Below are 18243 nucleotides of genomic sequence, written 5' to 3'. Positions count from 1 at the left end.
GTCCGAAGTTCTCAGTTCCATGGTAGGCAAGAGGAATTGGGACCCTCCGGGCAACTGTTCTGGACCCCTGACCTCTCAAGTTCAAGGGAGCCTCCATGGCTAGGGGGTCTGCCGGAAGGCGGAGGATCAATGGGGAACGTCCTTTCTGTGGAGCCTGCGCACTAGTCTCCCTACTAACTGTAGGAAGTATCCAACCCTGTCTTTCCTGTTTTTTCCCCCTATATATACATACTTATGATAAAGTTTAATGTATCAATTAGGCATAGTAGGAGGTTAATAACAATGACTAGTAGTGAAATAGAACAATTATAGCAATATACTGTAATAAAAAAGTATGTGAATGTGGTCCCTCTCGAAATGCCTTACTGTCCTGTAATCACCCTTTTTGTGATGATGTGACATGATTGAAATGCCTGCCCGATGAGATCAAGCTAGATGAATGATGTAGGCATTGTGACATCGCATTAGGCTGCTGTTGATCTTCTGATTAATCAGCAGAGCAGAGGGCCATCTGCTTCAGGACTATGGTTGGCTGTGGGTAACCTAACTCACAGAAAGCAAAACTGTGGGGGTGGGGCGGGGGTATTACTGTAACTCACTGGGGGAGCCAGAGTCACCCGTGGAGATAGGTAGGCAGGCTGGAGGTTCTGAGGTCTGAGTATGACCAGTGCAGTGACAGGAACCTTCCACCAAAGTTGATATTGTCTGGTCTGTTCTCTTGTTCCCCACTCTTTTCTTTTTTCCCATTTCTTCTTTAAACAAAATTTCATCTTAAACACCTTTCCCATTTGTTTAATATGTTTTGAAACTAGGTTGGGCTGTTTGTGACTCCACTCGTAATGTTTGCAGCAAGAGTTGTTGGGGGGGGGGGGAGGGTAGTTTTGAACAGGGATGTGGACAAAGGGATGTGGGAATAGGAACAAGGTTATGCATCCAGAAGCTGGCGTCTGCTAAGGTGGGGCTGGACACAGAGTGAGAGCTGCCCTTGAATCCATACCACTGGTATTCTGGTGTGTGTACAGAGGGCTGTCATTTCCTGCTCGGGCCAGATCTGAAGGGAGGGGGACTGAGTTCCCTTTTCTCTAAGAAAGGTGTCTAGATGGATCCCAAATTAGGAAGTATTAGCTACTACTAATAACAACAACAAATTGTTCTGAGCAGTGTTGATTTTGATTAAGACATGTTTTGGCTCACGTTAAGACCTCTAATCAGCTAAATAGAGGGGACCAGCCTACCTCTTCATTCTTAAAAGATGGGTAGGGTGAGACAGACCCTAATGCGGCACTGGAAGAGATACCATGAATCAATAATGAGTTCAGTGGACAAAAATTGGGATCAAACCCTTCATCTGGTCCACGAATTTGATGGACAAAGGTAATGGGATTAAGAAGGCTTCATGTTGGTCCATGAGTTTGGGGCATAATGTCTGTGGAGAAGAGAAAGTTCTATTTCATTGTAAGCTCCTCAACAAGGCTCTTGCCTGTGGCCCTTATGCCAGGTTGCAGGTGACAGTCATCGGGCCTGTTGTTCCACAGAAGAGAACAAAGACTTGGAGAGATGCTTCTCTGCCTCTTTTAAAACCTTCTTCGCTGGATTCTTATGCTTTCTTCCTCCCCTGGAGATCCCCGGTGATTGCAGGCTGGTTTGAACAGACCCCTTGAAAGTAAACTCGCCCTTGCAGAGTGGTCCTGTTACAATAGAGAGACTATTTAGGGTTGTCTAGCTGGGCCTCTTGTCTCACTCTTCCCCATTCTCCTCCTCTTTCTCTCTTCTGGGGTGCCTGTGTAGACATCTGATGTTCTCTTGTCTTCTTTGCTGGAACACGCGTGCAGAGTCAAGAGTTAACAACACCGGGGGAAGGGCAGATGGCAGCTGAGGTGGTGCCACATTTGGACACTGTATCCATGGGTCTCTGATTTTGACTCTTGGTGTCTCACTTGCATCCTGAGTAGGCTGACCTTTATGTCCTACACTTCCCGTAAAGTGTTTTCCTCATGGTCTGCTCAACAGACCTGTCAACATACTACTTTAAGAAACCATTGAAAAGGCTGTTGTCTTTGAGAACAACTTGCTTTCCTTGCTTTGAATCTTGCTTTGAATCTCCACCACTACCAGAACCTGAGGAGAGAAAATAGGAGAAAAGCGAGTTCTCAGTGAATGTTGGTACCTGACACGTCACTTGCGTGAATCTTTATAATCCCGTGGCCACGATAGTTGACTTTCTTTGGTCTTCCTCTTTAGACTAGAGACCGTCACAGTTTTCGGCCCTAGAGAACTGTGTTTCTTTGTTGTTGTTAATAGCTATATTTTTTGGGTCCTACTACTTAATAATGCACTAGGGATTCTACACTATATACCATGTATGTGTCATTAACTGTTTTTAAGAATCCAGCGAAGTACCATGTTTTGACAAAGAGGAAACTGACTGAAAGGTTAAACTAGTAAAGGTCACACAGCTGTCAGCGGCAGAGGTGGGGCCAACCCAGGCCTGACTAACCTCATGTCCCCAAAGACCCCGCACAGTTATTGCTTGTTAATAGATCTGGGGAAATCGATGCCACAGTGAAATACCACTTCACACCCAGTCTGATGGCAACAAGAAAAAAGACATGCTAATAAGCCACCATACTAATAAGTATGACGTGGAGGATGTGAAGAAATCAGAACCCTCCTACGTTGCCAGTTGGCTGGTGGGAACGTAAAATGGTGCAGACACTTTGGCAAACCGTCTGGCAGCTCCTCGGACTATTAAACGCGGAGGTGCCACGTGATCCAACATTTCTGCTCCAGGGTATATACTCAAGAGAAGTAAAGACACACGTCCACCCACAAACTTGTACGGAGAGGTTCATAGCAGCATTCTTGATAATAGCCAGAAAGTGAAAACAACCCAAATGTCCGTAAGCTGATGAAGGGATGAAAAAAACCGTGGTCTATTCATAGGATGGAATACTAGCAGGAAAAGGAACGAACAACATGGATGACCCTTGAAAACATGCTAAGTGGACGAAGCCAGACACAAAAGACCGCATATTATATGATTCCGCTTAACATGGGATGTCCAGAACAGGCAAATTGATAGAGACGGAAAATAGATTAGTGGTTTAGAGCTGGGGAGTTTGGGAGCTTTGGGAAGCGGCTGCTGAGAGGTAGGAGGTTTCTTTTGGGGTTGGTGAGAACGTTCTAAAACGGATTATGGTGATGGTTGCACAGGCCTGTGAGTATACTGAAAACCATTGAATCATACACCTCAAATGTGTGGATTGAGTCTCAGGAAAGCTGTTAAAAAGAAATAGATCCAGGGAGAGTTTGGAGCGGGGTACTCTGCATGAAGCCACTGGGTGTGGGAGGGCCACGGCTATAGGAAATCCCCCTGGTGTCTCCCCGTATCCGCTACTACAGGAAGGAGCGTCCACCTGCCGACCTCACAGAATCTGAGCTGAAGAGCCTTGTGGGGGGGCGGGCAGGGGCCCTACGCTGAAGGGCTCCAGGTGCTCCTGTATGTGACCTCGCCAACATTCCTCATCAGTTCATTTGTTCCGCATATATTTAAGAGTTCATATTCATTTCTGCAGAAGCAGGAGGCTGTGACAAAGCCCTTGCCCTCAAGAAAGTCTGTGGTTTCATTGAGGTGACAGACAAGTCCCAGAACTGACTGGTTGGGAGGTAAAAGCTCTGATGGTTGCCTACAGTTAGGAAGGAAGGGGGGAGGCTTGAAGATGAAGGTTACATTTGAGTTGAATCTGGAGAGAGGACTATGGGTTTGTGAGGTCAGGAGCACCCTATTCCCTCTCTACTGCCTTTATTCAGCATGTTTAAGTTGGAGACAAGGGATATGTTGGGGGTGGTGGAATGGAAGAAAATACAGCAGGATGTGAGTCAGTCCTTGGGCAGTTATTAACCTCTGTACCCCTGACGTCTAGAAAGAGGTGTCATCTCTTTTATTAGAAATCTGCTGTGTTCTCATGTGAGGCGTGCGGAATACAGCAGTTAACTAGACAACTTTCTGCCTGTGCAGGGAATCAAGGACTGTGACATTTGCAGAACCATATGGAAGGAGGATCAGAATGTGGTTTCACAAGCAGCAAAGATGGAAACTTAAATGTCTTCCAGAAGTTCCAGTTATTTACTCAGCAAATATTTGAGCACCTATCGTATGCTAGAATACTGTGGAAAGAAGAGCAAATAAATAAGGCAGATCAGCCCCTGTCCGCCTCCTAATACTCAAATAGGAAAATAAACATTAATAAAATGATTATAAATCTATAACCATAAACTGGGACAAAAGCTCTGAAAAAGAGGCACTCAGTATCAAAGAGTTAACCAGGAGTCTGACCTGTCTGGGAGATAAGGAGGGGCTTCTCGAAGGAAGGGGTATTTGAAGGATGAGGGAACGGCATTACCAGAAGAAGGAAAAGCACAGACCATGACTCTGAGTCTAGAGAAAGGAGTATTGCTGTGGTTGGAGGGGAGGGAACAAAGGTGGAAGTGGTTTGCGTGAGACAAGAAATATGCAAGGCCTGCCAGATCGTCCTACGATCCTTAATCTAAGAATATCAGGGAGGCATCACGCCGCGATCGCTGTTGAAGTGGGTTTCAAACCAGGGCTGTACTGCCCCCTAGAGGTTATTTTGGAACTTGATGGAAACTCCTTTTTGGTTGTCAAGGATTAGGATCATTTTATGTGTACATTTTACTCATTTCAGGATAGTCATGAGGGCATTGCGAATATTTAGTATCCTAAAGAGATGTTTTATCTGAAATAAGATTAAAGGAGCCTACTACGCAGGCTGGGTGGAAGCTGAGTGGGTGTGTGAATCTGGGGAGAGCACACTAAGTTTTCTGGCATGAGAGAGCATTCTAAATACCCTCTAGCAGGCTGGGGCAACTGTGGACTTCACTCTGGAAATTCACAGCCCAGTTACCAAATAGAATTGGACTGCGGGGGAGCTCAGCCTCTGGTATAGCCGTGAATAGACTTATGTGTGGAGAATGACCCAGCATAACCCAGAACGATCCACCCCTCTTTGTTCTGCTTTAGGTCTGTGTAGCAGGGGAGAGCACCAGATTTGGGTCCCAAATGCAGTCTGCACACTCATGTCCTACTTCCTGGAAGCCGGAGGGTTAAAGGCAGCAAGGGACCTCACTGCCAAGATTCTTTCACTCCCAACCCAACCTGATCCAAGAACAGGAAACTACGATAAAACATAACAAGTTATGGGGTTTATTCCCAATGGCACAAGTAATGCTTGCTCATTAAATTGGGGGAAACACAAAAAAGAAAGTAGTAGACTCTGTTTTCCAAGATTAGCGTTTTAAGAAAAATTTTATGCGGTTTCATAGTAGACGTGTACAATTTGAGGTTGTTCTATTTTTTTTGTTTAGAAAATTAGGATGATCTGTACCTATTTTGTAAAAATTTGTTTTGCATAAATGTGATGAATGCTTTCTCGTGTCACTTAATGATTGCCTGCAATTTGTTGTTGTTGTTGTTTTATGTTTATTTTTGAGAGAGCAAGTGGGGGAGGGGCAGAGAGATGCGCACACACACACACACACACACACACACACACACACACAGAATCTGAAGCAGGCTCCAGGCTCTGAGCTGTCAGCACAGAGCCCCACACGGGGCTCGAACTCACGAACCGTGAGGTCATGACCTCAGCTGAAGTTAATGGACTGAGCCATCCAGGTGCCCTGTGTGATTTGGTTTTTAACAGCATTGTTGTAGTCAGTCATAGGTGTGCTATTGTCTGTGTGACCAGCCCCCTCCCCCTTTTTGTGGCTTAAAAAACTCCCGATTCCGTCGATGTAGGAAAAGTCTGTGGTGAACTTCCTTGTAGAGACATCCTGGTGTACAAATCTGTAAATTCTCCCTCAGGATAAATGGCAGTGACCTTTTACAGAGAGGAAATGAAGTGCTTCTTGCCCTTCAGAGCATGGTGACATTAAACAATTATCTGAACATTTTAATATCTAGAAATTATTGGATGTCCCTTTATCATCCAGAAATTTCCAGGAGCCGAATGTGATTGGATGTCCCTTTATCATCCAGAAATTTCCAGGAGCCGAATGTGATGGTAATATTTTAAGTTGTGATGGTATTTTTGGTGTCTGATGGTTTGGAAAGGGAACAATGACATCGATGGGCTAGAAGATTCTGTAGTGCTTTTAAATTTTTTTTTATTTATTTTTGAGACAGAGAGAGACAGAGCATGAACGGGGGAGGGTCAGAGAGAGAGGGAGACACAGAATCCGAAGCAGGCTCCAGGCTCCCAGCTGTCAGCACAGAGCCCCACGCGGGGCTCGAACTCACGGACCACGAGATCATGACCTGAGCCGAAGTCGGACGCTCAGCCGACTGAACCACCCAGGCGCCCCGATTCTGTAGTGCTTTTAAATGCACTTGTATTTAAGTAATGGGACCAGCATGTGCGTAAATTTGAAGAATGATCTTACCACACCTATTTATTCAGGCTGCAGAGTATGTAGATTTCTTAACTACTGGCAAGAATTCCCCTCCAGAGCCCCCTAAAAACCACCTGCCCCCCGATTGGGAACCGGCGGCCAAAGGAGACGGTGCTGATGAAGGCCACTGGGGAGCATGAGTGGGTGCGTGCGTGCGGTCCCGCGGGAGTCACCCAGGTTTCCGGGTGTCACAGTGGGCATTCCAGACCCTCCACGGCAATCCGGGGCCTCACGTGGGGGACTCCCTGTGTGGGTCGGCGTATTTAGTTACATCGATGTGTCAGGGAAGGGCTTCTCTGCCCCCTTCCTCCCAGCCCCCGCCCCCCATTCTCAGGCTTCCTGCCCAGCGCCACTGGACACCCATCTGTTTCCTCCCCCTGCCATCTGCCTTCCCCGCGCTGGCCCAGGCGTGCTGCCCACGGGAGCCTCCCTCTGACCCGCCGCCTGCCACATGCTCGCCGTCTTTGTCACCAGTTTGGCTCAGCGTCGCCCTCGCCGGCTGCTCACTCTCTGGCGTTCCTCGCTGGGGCCTCGGCAACTCCTGGCATCGGTGGCCTGGCCCAGAGCCAGGTCCTGGCTGCCGGTGCTTCAGCAGCCCCAGGGGCTTCCTGGAGGAAAGGAGGACGGGAAGGAATCTCTCCCCACCACGGCGGCCCACCCCAGCTCCCTGGTGGAAATCAGGAACAGAGGAGCTACTTAGCCTCTGCAGAAAACGGAGTTCAGCTGGCTTGTGTTTTAATCAGCAGTGATGATGAAATGACCCTTCCTTTTCCTGGAGCGGCCACACTCTTTTTTTTGTTTTGTTTTATTTCCTTCTTTAGATAGCTAGAAGGATAGGTGGGTTGATAGAGGAGGAGAAATTTTCTGTAACGTGGTTTCCACATATTACCCACAGAAAGGATTGCTGTGAAAGAGCGGTATTATCCAAATTTTTTTTTTTTTAATTTTTTTTTTTCAACATTTATTTATTTTTGGGACAGAGAGAGAGAGACAGAGCATGAATGGGGGAGGGGCAGAGAGAGAGGGAGACACAGAATCGGAAACAGGCTCCAGGCTCTGAGCCATCAGCCCAGAGCCTGACGCGGGGCTCGAACTCACGGACCGCGAGATCGTGACCTGGCTGAAGTCGGACGCTTAACCGACTGCGCCACCCAGGTGCCCCCAAATTTTTAAAGATCGAGAAAACGCAGTTCCTTCAGAAGGGGATGGGAAGGCAGGAAAAAGAGTAATTAGTTAAATGCTTTCAGGTACAGAGTAAATTGGAACCTGCTGGAAAGTACTGAGAACTACTATCGTGTGACCTCAATGTGTATTTACTCACTTTTCCTCATAGGTTTTCTTTATTCAGCAGCAATGCTAGTAATTGTTTATGAAGAAGCCTTTTTTTTTTAAAGTTTATTTATTTTGGGGGGGGGGGAAGAACACGAGCGGGGGAGGGGCAGAGAGAGAGTCTCAAACAGACTCCACACTGTCAGTGCAGAGCCTGATGCAGGGCTCAAACTCATGAACCATCAGATCATGACCTGAGCTGAAGCTGGATGCTTAACGGACTGAGCCACCCTGGCTCCCCTGAGGAAGTCTTTTTTTAACTTTTCCTCCCCAATGATGAAAGTGGTACTTTAATAATAATAATAAATAGCATTTATCACTCATTGACTTCCTTAGGTAGCAGCCATGAGGCTAGATGTTCTACATGTGTTACCTCATTTCATCCCCATGATAAGTAGGTCCTGTCATTATCTGCATTCTATAGATGAGGAAACTGAGGCACGGGGAAGTTAGGTACCTTGCCCAAAGTCATAGCCGTAAAGAGTGAAGCTGGGTTTTGGAAGTAGGCAGTTTTGAGTCCAGATCTTGAGCTCATCAAAGGACAATTTGGGGTCCTTTCTTTTTCAATGTCAATATACCATGAGTATTTTCCTTTGTCATTAAATCTGTTTGAAAGAGATGTGATACCTGCATCCGAGTCCTTTGTTTGCTTGTATCATAATTTATCCATTTGGCTTCTCGCTGGTGGGCAGGCTGTGGCCGATCTGAAAGGAGGTGCTGTGAGAAGCAACAGCGGATACCTAGAGACGGTTTCACCCTTTGCCAGAGATGAAATCGGCCAGACAAGGGAAAACCCCTCACTGGGGTATTGGACAGTGTGTGTATAGTATTTTAGAAAGCATATTCACATGTTACCCACAGGGCTGCTGGAAGGCTTAAGAGGAATCCATCGTTTACTACTCTCGTTTGTTAAGTCACAAGTTCCTCCTGGAAGGGTTGGGAACAGAGGGGAACTAAGGTGCGAGTATCTGCTCTACTGTGTCAGGCAATTCTACAGGCAGTTTCCCTTTGCTTTTAACCCTGTTAGTGGCTCTGTATTACTTATCTTCCATTTTTTTTGGTTGAACGGAGGCTGAGAGGTTTTGTAACTTGCCCAACGTTGAAAATACCCATTAAATTCTGGAGCCAGCATTCGAACCCGGGTAAGGCCGAGGACTAGCCTTTCTATGGTGGTGTGCCACCTCTCCATGTGGAGTGAGCAGACCCCCCAGGCTAGCCCACTGTGGCAGACGTGCCATAGGGTGACCCCTAGTGAGTCACAACCTTGTGTAATTCCTTCCTCTTGAGCGTGGGACGGCCCTGTGACTTGCTGCTAACCAAGACAGTATAGCAAAGGTGATGGATGTTATTCCCATGGTTATGTTGTGTCAGATGCCTAGGTGAATGGATGTTGCAGATGTAATTAACGTCCTAAATCAGTTGATTCCAAGTTAATCAAAAGGAGATCATCTCCAGGTAGGCCTGACTTAATCATGTGAAGGTCCTTAAAGGAGGTACTGGGTCCTTCCCAAAAAGGGAGATTCTCCTGCTGGCCCTGGGAAGTAAACGCTGCTGAGGGAGTTGGGCGAGAGCCTGGCAGAGGGCCACCTGCCCAGCACCTACGGGCTGTGTCTGGAATCTAAGAGCAGCCCTCAGCAGACGGCCAGAAAAACAAAAAAACCAAAGACCTCTGTTTCAGCAGGGAATTAAAATCCGCCAACAATCATGTGACCTCGGAAGAGGACCCCAGGCCTCAGATAAAACTCCAGCCTGGCCAACATCATGGCTGCAGCCTTTTGAGACCTAGAGCAGAGGACTCTCGCCTGGGAGCCTAAGTGTTCTTTTAAGCTACTTAGTTTGTGGTCATTTGTTACACAGCGGTACATACTCTTGCACCCACAGAAGCCCATGTATCCTGCATCAGATCTGGCACTCTTGTGGCCGTTCCTTGGCAAGGAAAGATGGGGCAGCAGCAGTGCAGAAGGCAGAAGGTGCGTTGCCATTCTCATAATAAACCGGGTAATTCGTACATGGGCTGTGGCCCTACATCATTGAATTCCTGTGGAGTAAACCTGTTGGGCTCTTGCTCTGGGCATTGTGCCGCATGCTTGGTATGCAAGAACTCACCCAGCATTACAGCCTTTCTAGGTGTCGGTATTCCCATTTTACAGGTGAGGAAACATGCGGGGCCTTCTCTGCAGCCTCTAGGCTTGTAACAACTGTCTCTATCTCCCAGCCATCCTGTTCCCCTCCAGGGTCCCCTCCCAGAACGATTTTTTAAGATTAATTTATTTATTTTGAGAGAGAGAGAGAGCACAAGCAGGTGAGGGGCAGAGAGAAGGAGAGACAGAATCCCGACTAGGTTCCGCGCCATCAGTGCAGGGCCCGTTGTGGGGCTCGAACCCATGAAACGTGAGATCATGACCTGAGCCAAGATCAAGAGCCGGACATTTAATTGACTAAGCCACCCAGGCACCACGCCCCCGCCCGCCGGAGCCATTCTAAAAAATAAAAACCCTGATCCAAACAGAAAGTATGGCTGTGTAATTGCTAAAAATATGTTTATGGGTTTTTTAAAATTTTTTTAATGTTTATTTTTGAGAGAGAGACAGAGCACGAGTTGGGGGTCGGGGAGCAGAGAGCAAGGGAGACACAGAATCTGAAGCAGGTTCCAGGCTCTGTGCTGACAGGTCAGCACAGATGTGGGGCTTGAACTCACAAACCATGAGATCCTGACCCGAGCCAAAGTCAGACTCTTAACCAACTGAGCCACCCAGGCACCCCAAATTATGTTTACTTTTTTAAAAATAGACAACATGATCAAGATTTTAAAAGTACACTGTATACTCTGTGTGTTAGCCAACTTGACAATAAATTGTATTTAAAAAAAAAGATTTTAAAAGTACAAAAAGTCCTCCAGTTTCCACTTTCCCTCCCTGGAGGCTACCAGTGATCCCAGTTTCTCGTGCATCTTTCGGGAATTATTTTGTGCTTCCGTGTGTCTATGCCCCCTCTCACCCCAGATGGGAACATACTTATACACACTGGTCTGTACTTTCACTACTTAACTTTCCATCTTGGATATAATTCCACATCCGTTCAGAAGGTGTTCTCATTCTCCTTAACAGCTGCATTGCCTTACAGAGAATGGATTTACCATAATTTATTAAACGAGTCCCCCACTGACAGCATTTAGGTTATTTATCATGATTTGTTCTCTCAGGGCTATGGTGGATGCCCTTGTACATAACGTAGTTTTGAATGTGTACAAGAATATCAGAAGGAAAAATCCCTAAAAATAGAATTTCCGGACCAAGTGTTGCCTCATCTTGGGAATTTTTCATCTGTCCTGCAACTCAGATTTGCAGACCACACCTTGTGATCTTCTTCCGCAGGGTTTCAGGGATCTTCCACATCCATTGACTGAGGAAGACTCTACTTAGTGTTCGGTGTTCAGAGTTCCACTTAACTTTAAGATACTAAGAACCAGGGAAGTCTAGGGAACAAAACTTGTGTGACCAGCATTTTTCTTAGAATTTCCCAGTATCCATCATGGTGGGGGGGGGGGGTGGTGTTGAAATCAGCTTCCCTAGAAGTAGAGCTAGAGATGTTCTTGTGCACATGGTTTTCTCAGTCTGGGAGGCAGGCGCAGGCAGAAGGAGCTAGACAAAGGTGGATTTTAGAAGTCTAAGCCTCAGCCTGATCTTGCAGGGACCTCTGGAAAGTGAGGGGCATCACAGATTCCCCTGTTTGGAGGCACTGGAGCTGGGCTTTTGTACCCCTCATTGGCCACAGACCAGGGAAGGGAGTAAACTCCCAGGGACCTCTGAGCCAGACAGCTGTAGCTGTAGAGGGCAAGACCATTGGCACAGGGTTTGCAGGTGGGAGGAGTTAGCAGCAGCGCCCCCTGCAGTACCTGGGCAGTGGTGCATTGACCTGGTTAAAGGTAGCGCTGTTGAGCAGCGCACCAATGGAGTGCCCGCTTGTGTTCCTTAGGAACATTGGAATTGCTTCCGTCTTTCCGATCTCTGGTGAGGCTCGAAGCGGATGCAGTCTGGGGACTTAACAAACCTGACTCCTTCCACCCGCAAAACTGGTTTATCAATATTCTTGCCCAGTCCTGTTGGATCTCTGCCAGGCTGCTCAGCCTTTCAGACCACCCAGGACTTTTGATGTTGCTTTTTGCTGTCCACTTAAAGAGTCATGTCATTATTTTTTAACTCCCACTTGAAACAAGGGGAGAAGAAAGCAAATCAGCGTGTGCTGCATGGAAAATAAAATCAATAACGGAGCAAAATTATTTCTGTAACCTTTTACAAGGGACTCAGAAGCAATGTCATGGTAGTATGAATAACCTGACCGTATCTGTTTTAACTCCTGGGAAGGACTTAAGAATGTAACCACAGAGAAAGTTTCCTGGAGAAAAGAAATTTGATTTCTGAGGTGAGGCCTTATTGACACAGACGGTTGTGAGTTTCACTTGGAAAAGGTAAAAGAGACACCACTAACCCTTGTATTGACAATGTGACATTGGTTTTACAAGGGTTTGTCAAGTGTCACTGTCACTGAGCAGTGTGTCCTGTTTACCAACTTCCACTTCAGGCAGAGAATGAAACTCTGCAGCACAATATGCACCCCTTGTGTCTAATAGGGGTCCCCTTGCTGGCTGTAAGCTTACTCTCACCACTTACGGTGACATCAATCCCGTATTTAGGGATGCGATCGCTGCTTCAACATACACTTGTCTTAGTGTGGTTTAGGGATGAAAAATGGCTTTCCAGTTGTAGTGAATTGAATGATGACCCCCAAAATATATGTCCACATCCTAATCCCAGGAACCTGTGAACGTGGCCTTATTTGAAAAAAGGGTTTTATTGGATGTAGTTAAGGGTCTTGAAATTATGATATGAATTACCTGGGAGGTCTCTAAATCCAATGACAGGTGTTTTTGAAAGAGACCCACCAAGGAGAAGGTGATGGGGAGTGTTGGTTTGAAACCTTCTTGGTGCTTCCCAGGTGTAATCTGAAACCAGTACCTCATAGGGGGAAGGCAGGGAGAGACCAACCAGGTGGCACATTTAATAAGCAAAGGGAACTTACATACAAGGCTTGCCTTGGGCGGCAGTAAGATGAATGGATTCTTGCGCATGCCCACCAAATCTTAAAAGTTTCCATAGAGGCATTAACTGCATTCAGTCACATACACTGTGCAGGTGTTCTCAACATTGCATCACTATCTCAAGACGGTCCTCGGAGTAGCCTCTGGGAGTGCAAAAGGCAAGCAAAACCCAAGTTCCAAGGATGGTACGGGGGAGGCAGTGAGGACCTCTGAGGACCCAGGTCCAGCTCCCAGGTCAGCTGGTGGTCACATCTGTTTGATGACCTTCTCCAGCAGTGATGTGAAGATGTGGCAGAGATTGCAGTGACGTGGCCATGAGCCCAGGAACACCAGGGCAGCCGCCAGAGGCTGGAAGGAGCAAGGAATGGATTCTCCCTCAAGTGACCAGAGAGAGCGCAGTCCTGCCAACACCTTAATTTAAGTGGTACTGATTTTGACCTCTGACTTACAGACTTGTAAAAGAAGGAATTTCTGTTATTCTAAGCCACCACCTTTATTGTAGTGTTTTACAACTGCAGGAAACTGATACAACCCGTTCAAGACTTTCCATTTTGGTCAGATTCTAGAAATCCTCCACATAGTGGGTCGTAGAGACTGAATATTTTCTCCTTTGAGTAGCAACAGCTCATTTGCAGGAACAGTGTTTCAGAGAAGAGATGGCCATCGTCTGCTGTTCTGGATGACAGTTATATCTCAATCTTCTTTATTTTGGTACATCTTTTTCCTTAATAGCTTATTCAAAAAGAGAAGCAGTCCTTGAATTTCTGCTGAGAAAAGCAGAACCCTAAAGACAGAGCAAACATGAAGAGAACATCAGAGAGTCATTCTCAGATGGCAGAGTAGAGACAAAAGATGAAAAGTACATTCCAAAGAAGAGCTGCTTCTGGCTTTCTGTGGGCATTGAATGACATGTCCCCAGTTTCCCCGAACCATTAGATTGCCAAATAAATTTTACAGCATTCTAGTAGAATCTTTAAAGATATTGCAGCCCCCCAAATATGTATTAAGGCAGTTGAATTAGCCCTGCCTAATCTGCTTGTGAAATAGATGATATTGTTAAAAATGTTTGTAGAAGTGCCCAATGATTTAAGTCTCTAAATTATATGTGTGTGTGTGTGTGTGTGTGTGTATACTTTTGTAATTTTTTATTTATAAATAATTCCAGATTTATAGAAACTTTGCAGGAGCAGTACAGAGACCCCCCCCCCATATACCCTTCCCCCAGGTTCTCAACTGTTAATCTTTTAAAAAATATATTTTTTAAATGTTTATTTCTGAGACAGAGAGAGACAGAGCATGAGTGGGGGAGAGGCAGAGAGAGAGGGAGACACAGAATCTGAAGCAGGCTCCAGGCTCTGAGCTGTCAGCACAGAGCCCGACACGGGGCTGGAACTCACAAACCATGAGATCATGACCTGAGCTGAAGTCGGTCACTCAACAGACTGAGCCATCCAGGCACCCCAAAGTTTTTGGGTTTTTTTTTAATGTTTATTTATTTTTGAGAGACAGAGCGTGGGCGGGGGAGGGGCAGAGAGAGAGGGAGACACAGAACCCCAAGCAGACTCCAGGCTCCAAACTCTGTCAGCACAGAGCCCGACGCGGGGCTCAAACCCACGAACCGCAAGATCATGACCTGAGCCGAAGTCGGATGCTTAACGCCTCTTAACTGTTAACCTTTTAATATGTTTGTTTAATCATTTTCCATTTATGTACATATTATTTTTTCTTTGAATCAGTTGAGAGTAAGTTGCAGGCATAATGCTTTTTTGTCCAGCATTCTTCAGTGTGCATTTCCTAAGAAGGACCTTCTCTTACATCACTTCAGTACAGTTACCTAAATCAGGAAATGAACAACACCAGACTATTATCTAACCTACCAGCCTTATTTAGATTTCGCCAGTTGTCCCACTAACGTCCCTTTTCTGGTCTAGGGTCCCATCCTGGATCATGAGTTATATTCATTTGTCCTGTCTCTTTAATCTCCTTCAGTCTGGAACATACGTTCTTGTCTTTCACGACCTTGATATTTCTAAAGAGTCCAGGACAGAGCAACCCCATCCTTGGACATTAAAGTTGGTACGGAGGGCAGTATTTTGTGGTTGTAGTTGACACAGAAGAGGGAGACGGAGACACATTTGGACCATGGCACACCTTATCTTGATTTCAGTGGTTTTGCTTTCACAAAAGACTCTTCTGCAAACTTCCTATCTGAAGTTAATAGTAGTTCACGTTGAGCTGGACTGCATGTCCTAGTGAAGGAAGGAAGCAAGGGAGGAAGGAAGGAAGGAAGGAAGAAAAAAGAAAAGAGAAAAGAAAGAAAAGGGAGGGAGAGGGAACGAAGGAAGGAAGGGAGGGAGGGAGGGAGGAAGGAAGGGAGGGAGGAAGGAAGGAAAACATACAGACTTACCTCAAATATCACATCCTTGGGGCAATGGCTAAAATGTATTGAAGACCCATCACCTACCAAGTCCAGTTCTATGAACTTGACATGAATTGCCTCATTCAGTCTTCCTGACAACCCTATCATCTAAGTACTGTTTTTCCTATTTCGCGCCAAGCGTCTGAATTCACAGTAGTTATGCAGTTGGATACTGCATACAGGGTTCCACTCGATGACGGATATTTAGTTCACCAAAAACTCATGCTCCCTCTTTCACAGTGTGGGGTTGTTCCTGGTTGACAGCTGTGCGGCCAGACGTTTCCCGCCGTCTCTGTTTCAGCCAGGCTGTGCCACGGGTTCTCACCAAAGGAATAAGAGTAGACGAGGTACTTGTCACTTCTGTCTGAAGCTTTGAAGAGGCAGGATTCTCTACTCTTGCCTTTTCTGTCAGCTCTGTGTGGAGGCTCCAAGGCCCTGTTTTTCATATTTTATAGATAAGGAAACATCCATGTGTGGAGACTGCCTGCTTCCCCGCTGGACCACTTCCTGTCCTGCCTCTGACGGGTCTTCTCCAAAGGCCCCATCTGAAGTCATCCCCCTAACGCCACCCTAACCCCATCACCCTGTCCTGTTGCCCAGTTCTGACTTCTTTCACATCACTTCTCGAGCCGAAATCCCCTTGTTCACTTCGTTACTCATTCATGGTGGGTCTTCTCACCGGAATCTGAACTGCAGGACAGTGACCTTTCTGTCTGGGTCACCTCAGGGTGCCTTGCTCCTACGTCAGTGCCTGGAGCATAGAAAGCACTCACAAGTTTTTGTTTTGTTTTGTTCTAAATGATCGAAAGCGTATTTTCTGGACAAAGTCCCTGGTAATAACACTCCTTTTAAAAAAGTCAACCGGGGCGCCTGGGTGGCACAGTTGGTTGAGAATGTGGCTTTGGCTCAGGTCGTGATCTCGCAGTTGGTGAGTTCAAGCCCCATTTCGGGCTCTGTGCCGACAGCTCAGAGCCTAGAACCTGCTTTGGATTCTATGTCTCTCTTTCTGCCACTCCCCCATTCACACTCTGCCTGTCTCTCTCTCAAAAATAAATAAACATTAAAAAAAGTGTTTTTAAGTAAAAAAGTCAGCCTGCCAGGGGCAGCTGGGTGGCTCTGTCAGAAGCTTCCAGCTTCAGCTCAGGTAATGATCTCACGGCTCTTGAGTTCCAGCCCCACATCAGGCTCTGTGCTGTCAGCACTTCAGATCTTCTGTCCCCCCTGCCCCCCGCCCTGTCCCTCTCCCACTTGCTCTCTCTCTCTCTCTCTCTTTCTCTCTCTCTCTCAAAAATAAACATTTAAAGCCTGGATGAAATGCTTGAGACTTGGATCCTCCTCAGAAGATGTGATGCTACGTGGGGAAGTGCCTGCTGAGGGGTGGGGTGCGGGCCCGGTGTGGGAGGGCTCCGTTGCCAAGCCTGGAGGCATCGGGGTGCCTGGGGCATTAACTTCAGGCCTGCAGGCCAGAAAGGCAGGGAGGTGTGGGGGGGTGGTTCTCCTTCCCGAGGAAGATGCGGGTGGGACCCTCGAAAGGAGAGGCTGGGATGCCCACCTGGAGTTTCTGGTAAAGTTACAGCCGCTGTCCTGGCCACCGGTGTGAAAGCACCTTTCGTTTTGACGTACTTGAGTTGACAGGTTTCCACGGACCCACACAGTCAAAACAGCGGGTTCCTATGCCAAAGCAAATCGGAGACAAGCCACAGGATGAGAGAAATGTCTCAGTTTGTCAGGCTGTCAGGACAGGGCTCCCAATTTAACACCAGGAAGCCCAGAACAGGGGCACTACTGTTTCAGATTCAAGGTGAAAAGAATCCAAGGCCAGACAGGGCAGGCCCACTTTGGGATGTCTGTTTATGGCTCAGGTGCTAACCCTTGGTGTGGTTCTGGTCACGGCCCCTTTGCCTGGCAGAGGCCCTGCTTCAGGTCACCTCAGCAGATGTTTAGCGCCTGTTCCGTCCCAGCCCTTTGCCAGTGGCCGAGGCTACGGCGATGAACGAGGCAGGCCAGCCCCTCCCCCATCGGCAGAAAATGTGGACCTTGAACAAAAGTTGTGCTTCGTCACTTTTTTTTTTTTTTTTTCAACGTTTATTTATTTTTGGGACAGAGAGAGACAGAGCATGAACGGGGGAGGGGCAGAGAGAGAGGGAGACACAGAATCGGAAACAGGCTCCAGGCTCCGAGCCATCAGCCCAGAGCCCGACGCGGGGCTCGAACTCACGGACCGCGAGATCGTGACCTGGCTGAAGTCGGACGCTTAACCGACTGCGCCACCCAGGCGCCCCTGTGCTTCGTCACTTCTAAGGCACCGTTGTTATAGGCACTGCTAAGAAAGAAAAATGTTACTTACGTGATGACACAGATCTCTTACGTAGAATTTTTATTGTATGCTCGTTAGAAGAGCTCTTTTAAACTTCGTTGAGATTTTACATGCTCTTGGGACTGTATAAAAACAAAACTTGAGGAAGGAAAATAAATTGCCTAAGATATTCCTACGACTTCTTTACAGTCAGAGTCCTCCTCTTCTGAATTTTTTTTTTTAAAGTACTTTTATACACCCTGTCCTCTTTTGTATCACCAAGGGTGTGAGCAATGCAGCATTCCTTGGAAGAGTCCATAAAAGAAGTAAAAGCCATCGGCGCTGGGCTCATACGCTGGCTTTTGACTCCCACTTTGGCAATGATGCTCCGCGTGCCTGACACGCTTTCCGCGAGGTTTGACTTTGGCACATTGTCACGTGGTAACTGCTCCCTGGTCTGGCCGACAGCATTGGTAAGTTACTCCCCTGACCAGAGGGAAGCAAAAATGTGCAAGAAAGAGCACCTTTGAATCCGAAGTCTGGTTAGTGTCTGCACAGATCACAGGCAGGGATCCTCCCTTGTCTGCAGTCAGGCATTCCCAGGGGAGGAACCTCCAGGCTGAGACCTGA

At 47.0% G+C, this 18243-nt stretch overlaps 1 protein-coding gene across 1 annotated transcript in view; it reads left to right on the top strand.

Annotated features, from left to right (window-relative positions):
• CMTM7 (CKLF like MARVEL transmembrane domain containing 7) overlaps window positions 1–18243 on the top strand; it is a 64095-nt gene that overhangs the window by 13950 nt on the left and 31902 nt on the right. The gene's annotated exons all lie outside the window — the stretch shown is intronic.

Source organism: Puma concolor, chromosome C2, assembly GCF_028749965.1.
Source record: "Puma concolor isolate L17-30 chromosome C2, mPumCon1.1.hap2, whole genome shotgun sequence".
NCBI classification, from domain to species: Eukaryota; Metazoa; Chordata; class Mammalia; order Carnivora; family Felidae; genus Puma; species Puma concolor.
This window is presented reverse-complemented; position numbering and strand designations above follow the sequence as displayed.